Source organism: Pinus tabuliformis, chromosome 8, assembly GCF_031772625.1.
Source record: "Pinus tabuliformis cultivar Carrire ecotype Pingquan chromosome 8, CPIR1, whole genome shotgun sequence".
Taxonomy (NCBI): domain Eukaryota; kingdom Viridiplantae; phylum Streptophyta; class Pinopsida; order Pinales; family Pinaceae; genus Pinus; species Pinus tabuliformis.
In genome coordinates this window covers 1,564,614,005-1,564,631,771 of record NC_142294.1, presented here as the reverse complement: position 1 = coordinate 1,564,631,771, position 17,767 = coordinate 1,564,614,005, and the positions used below count along the sequence as shown (strand labels likewise).

Sequence of the window (17,767 nt, the reverse complement as noted above, 5' to 3'; positions counted from 1 at the left end):
GCAAATTGGCATTCTTCAAGATCATCAATAACACCAAATGTTGCAACTAAAAGAGATGTTAAGTCCTACATCCACGAGGAAAAAACTCAGTGAGATCATGAAATGAATTGACAACATGAATGTATTGGAAAACAAATCATCTTTAACTTTACAAATAGACAATACTAACCTTCTGAATCAAGAGGAACACCAGAATGAAGACCTTAATCTTTAGGAACCTGGAAATGACCATGCAAATCAATAGCCTACCTCAAGCACATAGAAGATATCTCATTAATAAAAAACACCCCAAACATTGGCTATGCTTCTATGAAAAATACAGGTAATGCTCAGAGAGTTGACTATGGCTGATTGAATTGTAGCAAAATGATAACATGCCTCAATATTTGACAAGCTTTTGTCAATGCATTTATAGACACTCTGTTAGATCACATTGATTGAGAGCTAATGCATGCAAAGGTGGTGACCCAACTTTGAGTAGTGCAAGAATTTCCTGTAATCCATAAAAGTAAAGTAATTTCATGCTCAAAAAAATTAAAGAGCAAAAATGAATGAATAACACATGAGAAAGTAACAATCTTACCAAAAGAAAAAGAAAACCATTTTCTATATGCAAACTTTCCTGCTGGAAACAAACAAGCAAAATTCCACAATATACAATAGACCTTTCAAGCCATGCATATTTCAACTACATTCTTGTTTAAAGCTATATTAGCTGCACAAAGCTCTTTAATCTTTCTACCATATCTTTTCCATCAATACCATATCAACATCTGATTTTATACTCGTAATCTTACCAATATTTATCATGTAACTTTTTAAGTTATCAATATAAAATTCCTTTACCCTATTCCAAAAACATGTGCAACATTGAACAAATTTAAATTTAAAATAGGAAACCTTGATAGTCAAGATAGTGCAAATTTAGAAAGGACTAGTTATGCATGACCAATTTAGTTGGAATAGAAGTTGTAATCTCACAATACCAAACATGAAGGCTCTCATAGGGGAGTTGTATTGAATGAGATATTCCTTTCCAATGTCTTCAGAAACTGGTCTTCAACTCTTCTCTAAGATCTTCTCAAATGTGTCACTTGAATAGGTAACATTCTATTAGGACATGGCTCTCCTTTCCAGCCATCGTTCCACCACTCCCAGATGGTACCAACAGGCCACTCCCTTGAGACAGAGAAACACTCCATGGACTAGCTCTTCTTCCAACACTTCAAGACAGTCCTCCATTACAAGTTTTTCTTTTCATCCTCTGATGGTAGAAATAAACCACAAGAGAGCAATGTTTTCTCCACTTCAGGTGACAGGCCCAAGGGGCATTGAGGCATCTTCCCTTCCCCCTTTAACTTCTTTGATAACATCCCTCCAATGCACTATTTTTGGCCCTTAGTAGTCTAACAACACTTTCTTTTCTAGCTTACTTAGATTAGATCCGCTTTTTGTCTTTTTATATAGGAGTGGCCCTTGAACTCCCACACTGTATTGAGGCTAATGCACTTAGCATTCCCATTGACCTATGTGGTCATTTTTTGGACATTAATGAAATTATCTTATCTAATATTTTCCCAAATATGTCACACAGGACATGCACACAAATAGGTAGGATCACGACACACAACTACCTTCCCTCAAAAATCTTCTCCAAACATATGATATATAATATTACATGTATTTAACACACCATGATATATAAGAAATTCAGACAAAATATATGTATACAACAAATGCATTCAGATTAATAAACCAACCTTATCTGTACAATGAAGATAACTTTCCCATATGACCTATGACTAGATAGAATGTACAAATAAGTTGCATCAAGATTGGAATCACAAGTTATGTAGAGGAATATAAAACCTCATTTGAGACAGTTATAGAATTGGTCATATATATTGAGATGGATCAAACCATTGCATATTGTTGAACAATGCTCTCTATAGAGACATCATATAAAAATTATGTGTTTTCCACCATAGTCACCAAGTAGCCATTATCAAATATTTGATCGACTTCTCTTGTCACTGTTTGCCCAACATATGCCCTAGATCCACTAGAAGGAAAACCAAACAGAAATTAATATTAAAAATACTTCCTGGATAAAACATATGGCTTGGAACATGAATATATAAACAAATATATTGAATCTGCAAAAAATTTGAAGAGTTGTTTTGGTCTTCCTCAAATTTCAGAATCTCACCTCCAAACAACTAATTGGGATCAACCATGTTATTCCTTTTCTTTGTTGGTTGCTTTGGATCAACAAAAAGTTGGTATGTGATGCCATTGTCCATGGACTTAGTAGAAGGACAAGAAGCAAGAAATGGACCTAAACATATGTACATTTTCTAAGAAGCACAAGAAAAAATAGCATTCGAATATATACTTTTTAAATAGATTTTTAAAGCAGCAAAGGAAGTTGAAAAAGAATTGTAGTTCTAACTATTTGATTATTAAAAGATGAATACCAGGAGGAGAAGAAAGTTTTCCCAGTGCTCCAAAGTAATGAACTTGCTCAAAGTGGTATAAAAGATCCATGTAATGTTTGTGAAGCACAAGTAGTTTATAATTGACCCAAGGATTTTTAAAGTTGTTGCTATTTCCTTCTATCTTCTCTCTTTAATAACCTATAGATAATTCATTTCCCATGAATAGCAGAGCAAAGAGAAAAAATTGACAAAGGAAATGTCCAATTTATAAATACCCATTAACATATATGTCAAATATAAATACAAGAAGAAACCAAGCAGTTAAGACCAGTCCTTCAACAACACACCAAAATAGATAAAAGTAAACCAGAGTCCAAAGTATTATACATAAGTTATAATAACTTATTTATAGAAGTAACTATGCTCCTATAAAATACTAGCATGTCTTCTTTGAAATATATACTCTGGCTGACATGATGTATAAGCTTAGAGCTATCTAGAAGTTGATGTCCTAGAATAAGAGTGCAGTCAATCTAGAATTATAACAGAAGAATGCCAAATATGAAAGCATTATCCAATATATTTATGCAAAGTTCACATACAAAACTGAACTATCATAGGGTGAAGAAGATCAATTACAATTTCAGGGATAACACCTTGGCCACAGTTACAATGTCAGGGATAACACCTTGTGTTTCAAAGCACTAGTAATGACTTCCCATATGACCAAATCTTGTCTAAACTTCATTAGATATACAAACACCTCCAGCCTTCTGGACAATATCATAAAACTGGTGGCAAGTATCTAGGTGCTAGTTCTACTGCTCCACCAACACCCTGCAACAAAGGCCCCATACAAGAAACTTTCACCTCACATACGTTCAATGAAAATAACCATTTACAAGCTATAGTAGATTGAGAAACCTCCACTTCTAAACCCTAATATTCTCTTTACATTAGAAGTAACACATCAAGGAAATATAAACTACCTGTATAGTTTCAGTAATAAAACCAACAACACACCCAGTGGTCCCAAAGTCGATAATATCTTAAACATCTTTAGCATATTATGGCCCATCAGTGTAAAAAAATCCCTCAATATGGGTTAGGGTTGACTGCATGATGCACTCCACTCTACACAATTTTTGATAACTTTGAATTTGTTTTCAAGGATGCAATGAGACTAAGTCTAACATAAAGCTTGACCTTCATATGCAGGGCTCTGCCCAATCCACAACATACACACAATTGCACAATTAATGTTGCTTCTCATTTCTATATTTAGCATTTCCTTCATGTTATTGAATTGTGGGTACAAAAACCATGTCTTCCCACTCATACCTAAACACCCATGGGGAACACTAATCTCCTTTCTCTCTAACAAAAGTTTCCACAAGGTTTTATTTACGAACCTGAAAAATGTTAAATTTCCATTTTCTTTGACTAGTCAATCCCATCGTGTTAGCACTATTTCCATGGTATGCATTTCTCACCAAAATCATATCATGGTTACCAGTGTACAACCAAGCCATCATCATAGCTAATTCATTTTCCTTCGTACCTGAATTTACAAGAAAACTACCTGCAACTTGCAAGGAATGAAAAGTTAAAACTTGAGCTTCTCTTATATAGAAAATAGTTCACCAAATGAAATTAGATCTCGAGTTTTATGGTATTGAAAATGCCTAAAATTAACCATCTTCCTCTTGCAGAAGTAAAAGACAATAGCTAAAACAAAGAAGCTATAGAATATGAACATAAAGGAATTTATCTAACAATATCATTCAAGTAAGAAAGTCAATCATGAAAAAAAATGTGCAGGAATGCTTGCTTTGGACAATTTGAAATTCCCTCCCAATAAAAGGATATAACATAAGTATACATGTTCTAAGCTTAAGCTAAAGAGGACAAATTTAACAACACAACTAATAACATCTTAAGATTTCCAAGCATCTTTGCAGCTAATGCCTCTGCAAGCTCTGTGACTGCTTGATGAAGATATATTGTGGTAGTATGTTGCAGGAGCTTTGTCTACTTTACAATAGTATCAACAACTTCAGAGTGACAGTGCCCATAGGAAATACACATGATGCCTGCATAAGCATCCAAGTATTGACACCCATCTTCATCAAACAAGTATTGAATCTTTCCTTCAACAATATTCAACTGCAAAAAAGACAAAGGTATACAAGACCATTGTTATAATCTATTGCACATGAAATATTAGGAATGCAAAATATGTTTACTGAAAACAAAAGTAAAGATACTCCAACACTTAGCCAACTACATCCTTCATAATCTTGTGCTAAAGAAATGACCCATAATATATTCTTAAATTCTTTAATCTTCTGCAACTTTAATATTATTATCTTGCACAATAAATGTCAACTAAAACTTCCTGGGGGTTGCCAACAGAAAAGATATTTCTTGAAATGACAGACTCCAAAAAATCATTCATTTGATAAGAAGGCACATATATTGTCACTTTAACTCTGCCAACACCAGAAAATTCAAGTATTTCATCTGTTATCAGACAAGCACTACCCAAGGACAAATCTATACCCAAACTATAGTTGGGTATAGTTGTCTGCAAATGATAAGTTGTACTGAAGGACAAATCTATACCCAAACTTGCAAATAAGTCCTTCCAAAATATGAAGGTGAACTTGGCATCCCTGTCCGACATAATCTTCTTCGGAACACCGTGCAACCTCACTATCTCCTTGATGAAGGCTTGTGCTACATCATTAGTTGAATAAGCAAAATTCACTAGAATGAAGTGCGCTACCTTAGTCAACCTTTCAACCACAACCATAATAAAATCATGTTGTTTAGAGGTCCTCGGAAAAACTGTAACGAAGTCCATGGAAATGACCTCCCATTTCCATTATGGAATTGGAATTGGCTGTAGTAATCCATTTGGATGCTTACACTCTACATTTACATGTTTACAATATAATCATCTTGCAACCAAATTTACCACCTCTTTCTTTAGATTTAGCCAATAGTAGAACTTCTTCACCACTGTCAATGTCTTCTGATATCCTGGCTGACCCAAATATGGATTAGCATCAAATTCCTTCAAAACAAGCTTCTTGAGCTCACTAATGTCTGGCACATATATCATGTCCGTAAATATGATCAAACCATCTTCTGTGAGATGATAGTACACAACCTATTCACCTATACCCTATTGTAACATGTGCTTAAGCACCCTATACCTATCATCTTGTTGTTCTACCTGCAAGATCTGATCCTATAAATATGTCCCATAAGAACTCATAACTGCTATATGATTTACTTGTATTCTTCTGTTGAAAGCATCTCCAACTTTATTTTCTTTTCCCTTAATGTACCTGATCTCGATGTCAAAATCATTGATTGTGGCCAATCATCTAGCTTTCCTTGCATTCAAATTTGATTAGTCAAACAAGTATCTCAATCCACTGCGATCACTCATCAATACAAACCTTCTACCAAGAATATAGTGCCTCCACATCTTCAATGCATGAATGATCGTTGCTAACTCAATATCACATGTCACATAATTATTTTCATGCTCATTCAGTTTCCTTGATTCATAGCACACTACCTTTCCTTCCTGCATAAGGTTTCCACCAAGTCCTCTCTTGCAAGCATCTGTACACACCACAAACCCTTTATCCGGATCTGCGATTTTTAACACTGGAGCATTTGTCAACAATTACTTCAATGAATCAAAATTTGTTGCGCATTCCCCTGTCCATTCAAATTTCTTACCTTTCCTTTGCAATGATGTAATAGGATAAGAAATCTGTGAGAAGTTCCTGATGAACCTCTTATAATAACCTGCTAACCCCATGAATGATCTGACCTCATCCACATTCCTAGGAGTTGGCCATTCCATGATAGATCTTATCTTTTCTAGATCCACTGTTATACCTTCCTTGGAGACAACATGCCCCAAGTAATGTACATTTATCTGAAAGAAACTACATTTACTAATCTTGGCATACAATTGCTACTCTCTTAGCAGTATTAACACTGCGGCTAAGTGTTCAACATGCTCTTACTCATTCTTAGAATATATCCATATATCATCAATGAATACAATAAAAAACTTGTCAAAATAAGGACACAATACACTATTCATCAAGCACATAAAAGTAGCTGAAGCATTAGTGAAATTGAAAAGAAATACAACAAATTCATAATTCCCACACCTGGTATGGAAAAAAAAATCTTATAGATGTCCTCTTCGTTGATGTGTACCTGATGGTATCCTGATCTCAGATCAATATTTGATAACACTACTTCTCCCTTCAAATGGTTAAACATGTCATTAATCATCGGTAACATATACCTATTCTCGATGGTCACCTTGTTTAGCTGCATATAATCAATACATAATCTGAGAGTACCATCCTTCTTGTTCACAAACAACACTGGCGCACCCCAAGGTGACACACTTGGCATAATGTTTCCCTTGTCATGCATTTCCTTCAACTACAACTTCAATTCCACTAAATCTAGTGTGCTCATCCTATCTGGTGTTTTTTATGTTGGTTCTGCCCCTTCTACGAACTCAATATAAAATTCCACTTCCCTGTGAGGTCGTAACTCTAGAATTTCTACGAGAAATACATCCTGAAACTATTGTAGAACTAGGTACTTGTTGAAGATTTTTACATCCTCAACATCCTTACCTTTATCACTGGAAGTATGTACTGCAAATAACACACACCTTTTCCTACGACTGCACTTTACCTACATAGATGTAACCATTCTAACTGATGTTGCCTTTTTCTTACCCTGCAAGATTCTCTTTTATCCATTGTCATCCAAGCATTCAATAGCCTTATCATAACAGTCCACCTTATTCCTATGAAGATACAACCAATCCATACCCAATAACATATTGTACGAAACCAACAGAAGTAGATTTAGATGTGCTAATGTAGGCATACTATTCAATTCAAATGCACAACCTCTTACCCAATGATGAACTCTTTTCTTTGTACCTATAACCAATTGCACTATCCAAGATTATGCATGTACATCTTTATTCAAACCACACTTATCCACTAGGTTAGGGTTAACATAACTATAATTAGATCTAGGATCATTCAAAATAGAAACAACTTGATCACAAAGCTTACTGCCCATCTCGATAATAGATTTCGGGTGATCCACATGCCTATTATCCAACACTGCATAAATTCGAGGAATACTTTGTCCAACATCCCCCACTGTCTGTGCCTCCTGAGCACTATAGATCTCTAGTCTAACACCCTAATGTTGTAGACAATCTCTTTGACAATGATCCTTGCCACAAGTCCAACATTGTAAAGGATTTCGACCATCAACCTTGTTTTGCTCCTCAGACTAAAATCCCCATCCTCTGTTGTATGCATTGAACTTCTTAGGCGCTGCTGCATTCTATTTGTTACTTGTGTCCTAAGGTCCTATTTGCTTCTTATCCCATTTTCCTTTATTCTTCTCATTACCTTTCCAATCCTACTTAGTCTCAAATCTATGCTTCGATCAATCATAACAATGCTTTAGATTTCTGACGGCTTCCTCGAACGATCTAGGCTCATCAAACTCGATTCTATCTTTGAATGCTACTGACAACCCACTAATGAATTTATGAATCTTTTCTTTATACTCCTTAAGATAAGGCACATACCTCAATAACTCCAAGAATATGCTAGTGTACATCTCATCAATCATGGATCCCATCTTCAACTCATATTATTATTTTTCCCTATCATGACAGTATCTCTTTGATAAATAATTCTTCCTGAAAAGTCTCTCGAACTCACTCCAAGCCAACTCCTCTTTCTGAATACCTATGATATTCTTTACATCTTCCCACCAAATGTCTACTTTACCTTTAATACTGAATGTAGCTATCCTAGCCTTCATGTTATTTGAGTAATCATGCAACTGAAAGAACTTATTAATCCTAAGTAACCACACTTCTATATCCTATGATTGCTTTATTTCTCCATAGAATGTAGGTGGCTTTTCTTTCTTGAACTCATCTAGAAAATATCTCTTATCACTCCTCCTATAAGGATGATAAAGATGATGACCATGATACCTGTCCGAACCAGAACTAGAGTAAATCTCATGTCCACTACCTCATCTATCAGGTGTATCCAAGAACCTGCCATCTCTGATAGTATCATATTTATCCGACATGTGCCCACCATCAGCCTGCTACCATATGATCCATTAGTCTTTTCCTTTTGTCCATGACTGATCCTAAGTGGTCCCTTTCTTTGCAAGTTTGAAAAACTCTGAAGGATAACTACATTGACCTCTGCTTGTTTCTTCTGTGCCCTAACAAGTCTCTCTTGTTACTAAATGATTCTATCATTATTTGCTTTAAAACTTCTTATTTCTGCCTTCAAGCTTATCAAAGTGTCTACTATTTTAGGAGAGTACCCATCACCATGTTTCTCATTTGATCTATATGGAGAGTCTTGTGAACTGTAGTCTACCATTTTTCTAATCATTTTTGATCTTCTACCTGCAATGATATCATACCCAATAAACAAAACATAACACCGTCACAACTATAACACCGAATAGGTACAATGCATGCATGATAAACATATAGACAGCATGCATGCATAAAAAATACATACAATCGACATGTATTCATGACATATCAACTGCAATGATGACTGATACCATGCATACATAACAAACACATAAACCACAAGAATAATGAACACATATGAAATCAACATATATACATACAAACACATTCCACCCATCCACTCCAAGGGTTGAACCATGCTTTGATACCACTATGTGGTATCAGATATCACCCAAAGAGAACATAAACTAGACATTACCCAAGGAGAACCAAACTTGCTCTAATACCACTCTGTAACACCCTCCTCCCACATTTACCGAAGCTAACCGATCCACCAGGGTAAATATGTGACGAAGATTTACTATGATATGATTCAACTCCCAAAGTACAGTTAAGGAAGTGGAATCATTGACAAACCAAAACCAAATTGACCTTCCTCTGGAGCTACAGGACCCCTAGTGGATAATCAACCACTCGAGGTGCCCAACCCTGAGTTAAATTTCTTTTTAACTAAACTAAACCCCCAACCACTCCCATGGCAAGCCCTCCATATGACTGTAACCCTCTAATCGCTCTCACAAAAAGGCCTCCATGCGACTGCATACTTTTTCACCCAGTTCTGTACCAACGATTGCGAGATTTAGGCCACATTTTCAAGCTAGTCTTCACGCCCCTGCCCATAATTTCATAAAACTTTCTAAAACAATGAATGGAACTAGGAAAAATCCTTTCACGCAAAACATAGATAAGAACTTGACCTAACTAGACCTACCCATGACAAATATTTCATCAACACATCATGAACATGTAATCTACATGTCATAATTACATATTTGATCATAGGGGTCTCATACTTATCTAAAAATCGCTAATAAGGTCTTATGCCCTCTCACAATAGTTGCATTATCATCTATTAGGTGAACCATTCATTAAAATTTCATATACTAACAAAAACATCATGAGATCCATAACTCAAATATGTTATTAACCATGCTTGTAACCAAAATATAACCATATGAACAACAATAATAGAAAAACCATCATAGCCACACAATAGCAAGTACATTTACACATAGAAAATAAGAAGAAAATGAGCTCTTATTAACATATGAAAATCCAACTAAGTTAGAGACTTTCACATACCACCCGACCATAGATTGGGTTGAAGCAAATATTTATTTCAACCAATTACCCCCACACCATATTCCAAGCATGAATGTGGGATCTCATGGAATAAACCAAGAAAACCAAACTAGGGTTTCTAGAGGCCAAACCACCTCAACCCTCAACCAGTGATTCCACCTCACGGCCGGACATCACTAACCATCATCATATCGGTCTCTATCCAAGTTGCCCAGGGCTCCAGAGAATTTTTTCTAGCCCAACTTCTAGGACTAGTAACTTAACCCACATCTGTCACCAGCCTCTAGAACATTTGTCCAACCAAGGCTTCTAGGACTAGTAACTCAACCCACCAAGCGCTCTAGAGCATTTGTCCAACTATGTCTTCCAGGACTAGTAACTCAACCCAAGTTGTTATAGGGCTTCTAGAGCGTTTGTCCAACCAAGGCTCCAAGAACTAATAACTCAACCCACAACCATAAGGAACGTGAGCACCAATAAAAAAACAAAAGAGAAAAACCACAACACCATGACTATCCAGGAAATGGCAAGGCTAGGCAAAACCACTGTCAATCTAGGCCATTATCCATGCCAATGATAGATGATAACCAAATAACCACATGCATATGCCATGCATGTCAAAAATAGCAAGGAAAAGCTACACCTAACTTCGTACTTGCAAATAAAACCCATTGTAGTTTCTGATTCAGCTGTCCTCTTGTGTTTTTATGCTTTTCCTTTGCCTTCTTACTCCAAATCCAAAGTCTGCCCAAAATCCTCTAAGAGTGCTCCAAGAACTCTAAGTGTGCAAGAGTATGAGAGAGAGAATGGAGAGAGAGCTCCAAGATAAAACTCACAAAAGGTTTTGAATTGATCCTCAGAAGCATTTTATCATTGAGGCCTCTATTTTCTTCAATTTCTCTATTTTTTCTTCAATTTCCTCTTCACATGCAACCTGTGACCTTTCAACTTCCTTTTCTCTTATTTTCTATTAATTTCATTAATAAAATGCCTATAAATGCCTCATGCTTTTCTAAAACCTTTGCCATTGCCTTTGCCAATTTCCATAACCATTAATTAATCACAAGTGATCCTTGTCACTGTGATTTTTCCCAACATTCAACTTGGAATACATTTCCCATGACCTTGGTTATTATTTTGCCTTTATTAACTTTATTACATGGAATTTTAACCTGGGGTTGTTACACTTTGGACCTTATTTCTTTATGGGGGGTGTAGGGGGGGCTTTCCCCCCCACTACTATTTCTAGGACATACTTGTGGTCGAAGAGGCTCTTGTCGATCTGATAAGTTGCTGACACTCTTAAGACTTCTTCCTTCCCATTTCCATGTCTGTGGCTGAAGAGGTTGTTGCCAATTCGACAAGTTGTTGACCCAATTATTTCTAAAGGCTATAGGGTGCCATGAATTATAACCCTCTTATTCATAATGAGGGAAATAACGATATGGGAAAACAGAAACTAGACATTACCCAAAAAGAAAGGAACCTGCTCTGATACCACTACGTAACACCCTCCTCCCACACTTACCCAAGCCAATCAGTCCACCAGGGTAAGTATGTGATGAAGAGTTACTATGATATGATTCAACTCCCCAAGTATAGTTAAGGAAGTGGAATTGACAAACCAAAACCAAATTGACCTTCCTCAGGAGCTACAAGACCCCTAGGGGCTACCCAACCACTCAAGATTCCCAACCCTTGAGTTAAATTGCTTTATAACTAAAATAAACCCCCAATCACTCCCATGACAAGCCTTCCATGCGAATGTAACCCTCCAGTCACTCTCACAACAAGGCCTCCATGCGAATGCAGGTGTTTTCACCCAGTTTTGTGTCAACGAATACAAGATTTAAGCCACTTTTTCAGGATAGTCTTCAGGCTACTACCCATAACTTCATAAAATTTTCTAGAGAAATGGATGACATCAGGACAAATCCTTTCACACAAACATAGACAAGAATTTGACCTAACCAGGCCTATCCATGACAGAGATTTCATCAAACACATCATGAACATGTAATCTACAAGTCATAATTACATATCTGATCATAGGGGTCTCATACTTATTTGAGAATCATAAATAAGGTTTGATGCCCTCTCACAATAGCTACATTATCATCTATTAGGTCATCCATTCATTACAGTTTCATCTACTAACCAAAATATGATGAGAGCCATAACTCAAATATTTCATTAACCATGCTTGTAACCAACATATAACCATATAAACAACAATAATAGAACAACCATCATAGCCACATAATAACAAGTACATTTACACATAGAACATAAGAACAAAATGAACTCTTATTAACATATGCAAATCCAACCAAGTTAGAGGCTTTCACATACCACTCGACCATAGATTGGTTTGAACCAAATCTTTCTTTCAACCAATCAACCCCATGCCATATTCCAAGCATGAATGTGGGATTTCATGGAATAAACCAAGAAAACCAAACTAGGACTTCCATAGGCCAAACCACCTCAACCCTCAACCAATGATTCCACCTCATGGTCAGACATCACTAACCATCACCAGATTAGTCTCTATCCAAGTTGTCTAGGGTTCCAAAGCGTTTGTTCTATCCCGACTTCCAGGACTAGTAACTCAACCCACCAATGGCTCCAAAGTGTTTTTCTAGCCAAGGCTTCTAGCACTAGTAACTCAACCCACCAAGGGCTCTAGAGCATTTGTCCAACTAACGCTTCCAAGACTAGTAACTCAAATCAAGCTGTTACAGGGCTTCCAGAGCGTTTGTCCAACCAAGGCTCCAGGAACAAATAAATCAACCCACAACCATAAGGAACATGAGCACCAATGAGAAATAAAAAGGGAAAAACCACAACACCATGGTTATCCAGGAAATGGCAAGGCTAGGAAAAACCACTGTCAATCCATGACCTTGGTTATTATTTTACCTTTATTAACTTTGTTACATGGATTTTTAACCCATGGCTGTTGTACTTAGCTTAGACCTTATTTCTTCATTGGGGGTGTAGGGGGGGCTTCCCCTCCTACTACTATTTCTAGGACATACCTGTTGCTGATCCAACAAGTTGTTGACACTTTTAAGACCTCTTCCTTCCCATTTCCATTCATGTGGTTGAAGAGGTTGTTGCCAATTTGACAAGTTGGTGGCCCAATTATTTCTCAAAGTTGCAGGGTGCCACGAATACTAACCCTCCTATTCATAATGAGGGAAATAATGGTATGGAAGCCATGAGAGAAACGAAATTCAGAGTGTCATCCATGTAGCCAATTCAAATTGATCCCGAAAGCATCAAGCGTAGCAATATGAGAATATCCAAGGATCCTCAAAGCTTGATTGTTCGCCATAGGAGAGAAAGAATCAATAAGAGGATCAAAATTCTGTAGACTGGGCGCCAGTGGGACCAAGAAGGACATTGCCTCCATGTTGGATGAATCCAATCACTATGTCAAGTTCTTGAAGAAGCAGGTGAAAGCTCTCGAAGGAGCTCATCATGCCAAAGATCCCGCATTCTAGATGTTCAAAAACTTTAGTTAGGTAGTCCTCATAACCCCTGCAAATATCTCAAATCTCAATTCCTTTACATTCAATTCCATGACCACTCCTAAGTTATCTAATGGCTTGTAGTTCAATGCAATGACACCATGCCTCTGGATTGTCAGGTGTATCATAGAATATTCTTATTTATGTAATAAGAGATGTGTTTCAAAATTACAAAAAGTTATTTATGGCTTTCATATCTTTTATATCAAACCTCAACTCTAATATCAATCTTCTGAACTTCATTGTATCTTGTATGTTATGTGATGCAAGGTAACCCTTGCTATACCCATAGTTTGCACGGATTATGCACATATCTGATCCATCCCAGGAATTTTAACTCACTAAGGAGTCAAATCTTCGATTCTTAAGGTTTAAGGCCCATACATCAATTCCTATGCTGAATGGTTTATTAACACTCAACATAGTATAACCCTTCTCTTAATATGCATGTATCAGAACTTTTAATCACCCCTTATCCTTCATTTATAACTTTATTAAAACCTTTCTTTTAAACCTTCCTATCGGGACTATCAGGACTTTATAAAACCTTATAACCTTCATCCATTTATAATCGGGACTATTTCAAAGCCCTCTAAGCCCTCATTAACTTTATGCGCATATGTATAGCCTTCCCCTTTTTAACATTGGCTATATACGATTAACCCATAAACCCTTTATCCTTTGTGATAATAATGGACTTATATATGAAATCCCTTATATCCACGCTAAATCCTTTAATAACCATTTACAAAGGAATTTAACTCAATACATACCTTTCCGCCTTTGGTATGGCCTCTGCATGTTTCCCGATGCACGCCTTTATCGCAATTGGAAATCTCTCCTCCGCGGGTCACATTAACATGTGTTCCCCCATCTCCTCTGATATGTGATAACGCATAACTTTCCGGATTTCAAATCACATTAACCATGCCATATAACTCTATCGGGTCTGCTCTCATCGGCCCTTTGCATAATCGCATGTCGCATGTATTAAAGCCAAGGTCTATTCCCATAAAATATTGCGATCCGATCACATCGCTGATCGCATATCGCTTCCACCTAAGTTCCAAGGTTAATTCACTTATCATTGAAACATTGCGATCCCAATAAATCTCCACCGTTGATCCTCCCTTCGATCCGACGATCTTTATCTTCCCAATCACCAAAGTTGCTTTGACGGTTCTCTATCGTTGATTTGCGCTTAGCAGATCCAACGGTCCACAATAATTTCAGGTTGACAACAAGCGCGACACTTAACACCCTTTTGGACCCAATGGGAATTATAAACTCCCAACCTAATAAAGTTCGGGTCTGTGCCTTTTGGTTAACATTCAGTCAGTTTACGCCTGATGATCGTAGATGTTATACCATTGACGACTGAGACGATTATGCTGCACGATTTAATCTTGGTCGTTGATCCTACTAGGTCGGGAGAGGGCTATCTCTGTAAGGATCTCAGTCAAGATGACTGGATTAGGTAAAGGATTTTAGGCTAGGTATAGTAGCTCGAAGGTTTTGATTGGATTTTTGTTGGTGTTTGCCAGATCAGGAGGAGCTAGGCAGATTAGGTCTGGGAAATTAGGTCAGAAATGCAGGGTGTTCTATGGGGAAAGGTAGGCATAGGCTTTAGCACGTTAGGATTGATGGTGTGAGGTGTTTAAGACTGATGAGGAGCTAAGAAGGGCATGTAATAATCATGGATCTTCTTAAATAGTAGAAAACATGGAATGTTGAATGATTTCCCAGGGCAGAGCACTGATATAATGGATTCTACCTATCAAACTTGAAAACATTTAACTAGAATCAATGAAATGGATGATGGCATACATAAAACATGTAAAAAAATGATCACAAAAGAAGAAACTATACTAAAACTCCATACCACAGGGATCCCATAAAAATAGCTGCAAATCTTATTAATCTCCTTGCCAAACTGCTTACAATGATTTACAATCAAGCTCTGAGCATCCAACTGAGTCCAACCTCTTACAAAGAGAAAGAATAAGAAGATATAGACACGATTTCAACCTCCTCCCATCCTTAGGTGTCGAATCCCCAAGATGAGGAGCTAATCTAACTGATACTAAACAAGAAACAGGAATATAGGCATCATCAACAACTTGCCTCTAAAAGTGAAAAATTGATTCATTTGAGCTCAAACTAACTCCTAAAGCAATGAATCTACCCTCTATTACTATTTATGTATCATAATTACATGCCAAGTCATCATTTACAATGGTAAATCATCCCTCATGAGAGAGAATACATGATTGCAGTAAAAAAACTGGAAAAATAACAACCCTGAGCAAAATTGCCAAAAGCGCAGTGCCACTGGCCAAAAGTGCGGCGCCACTTTCAGGTCCCTTTTGGAGAATTTTCTAGCATCCAAACAGAGCCCATGATAGCTCAATGGAAATTTCTTCAATTCTAATTTCCAGAACACCTGGAATTTCTACATTTGGAGCTCATTTGACCCCTCAAAACTTGATTCTCCCAAGACTACTTCTTTGTGTCCAAAAAGTGGCAGAAAGGTCATTTTTAGGGTGTTTTTTGACCTTTTGGTGGACCAATTCTGCCCCAAAACTATGAAACTTGCTAGGGTGCATGTCCTCATCATTCTAAATCCAAAAATACAAGCCATTTCTTCACTGGGTGTCCCTAGGAAAAGCGAGGCAATTTTTCTGTGTAATGAAATTCAAAATTGCAAATGACAAAATTAGTTTAAAACTTGCCCAAAATTGGTGTGAAGCACCACCATCATGTGCTTTGATGAGCCAAGGAGGCTTCAACTAGCATTCTAAGTCTACCCTCCTCTTTCTTGCCTTTCAAGGCCCGCCTTAGCCTATCGTTCATTCTCTTGACCCTCATATTGCAAATCTTGTTTCGGGTCCTGTAATGATAAGCCATGTGTCTAATCATCTGATTGTCTCTGTTGGCCTTTTGTAACAACCTCTCAAGGTGCAAGTTGACTCTCTCAAGCCAAGTTTCCCTATAATTTCAATCTCCTGCTCAATAGGGGTCAAAATGACTTATGCTTCTTTACCACTTTGTCATTTCATCTTGAGCATTTCTAGCTCCATGAGGACTTGTTTGTCAGTCAATTTCTTGTTTTCATCTTACCATTGAAAGCCTGAATCTCTTTTTTGTTGCACGGAAAATCTATATGTTGAATTTCCTCCACCCTTGAAGGATCAATGTGGATACCGTCTTTAGAAATGATATGACCAAGGAGTTTACCCTCATCCATGGCAAAAAGACTTTTCTTGGGGTTGAGAGAAATCCCGAACTTTCTACATCTCTGAAAGACAATCCTTAAGTGGTGCAAGTGTTCATCATCAGAACCAGAAAATACTGTCAAATCATCTAAATAAACAACTAAGAAAACATCCTTCTCATTAGCAAAAGCGATGTCCATCACTCGTTGAAAAGTGGCTCCGACATTCTTCAATCCGAATGGAATTTTGGCATACTGAAAAGTTCCCCAAGGTGTTGTGAAGGCAGTTTTGTCTTGGTCTTTTTCATGCACCAAGATCTGATTATAGCCTGAGTAACCATCGAGTAGTGACATCCGTGATGCTCCAACTACTCTTTGCAGAATATGGTCCATCTTTGGAAGTGGATAGTTATCCTTTAAGGATACTTTGTTGAGGTTCCAGAAATCTATGCACAACCTTATTTCTCTAGTCTTCTTTCATACTGAGACCAAATTCGAAATCCAATCAAAAAATCTGATTGGAACAATGATGCCAGCTTTGAACAATCTATTTACCTCTTTTTCGATGGATGGCAGCAGCTTTGGATTGATCCTTCTCAACTTCTGTCTGAAAGGCTTTTGATACGGCTTGATAGGAATGGTATGCTGAATTATATCTTTGTCATACACCTTCAAATCTGAATAATCCCATGCAAACACATCAAAAAATTCAAAAAGAAATCTAACATATTGGGCCTTTACATCGGGAGACAATGCTTTTGATAGCTTTACAAGCTTGGGCTTGTCAACTGTTCCGAGATTGACATCCTCAACTCCTTTGTTAGTAGGAACCAAGCTCGGCTTTCTT

At 37.1% G+C, this 17,767-nt stretch overlaps 1 pseudogene; it reads right to left on the bottom strand.

Moving 5' to 3' along the window:
• Window positions 1–3,073: 3,073 nt before the first annotated feature.
• The window catches only part of LOC149241974 (alanine--glyoxylate aminotransferase 2 homolog 1, mitochondrial-like), a 38,376-nt pseudogene continuing 23,682 nt past the window's right edge, over window positions 3,074–17,767 (bottom strand).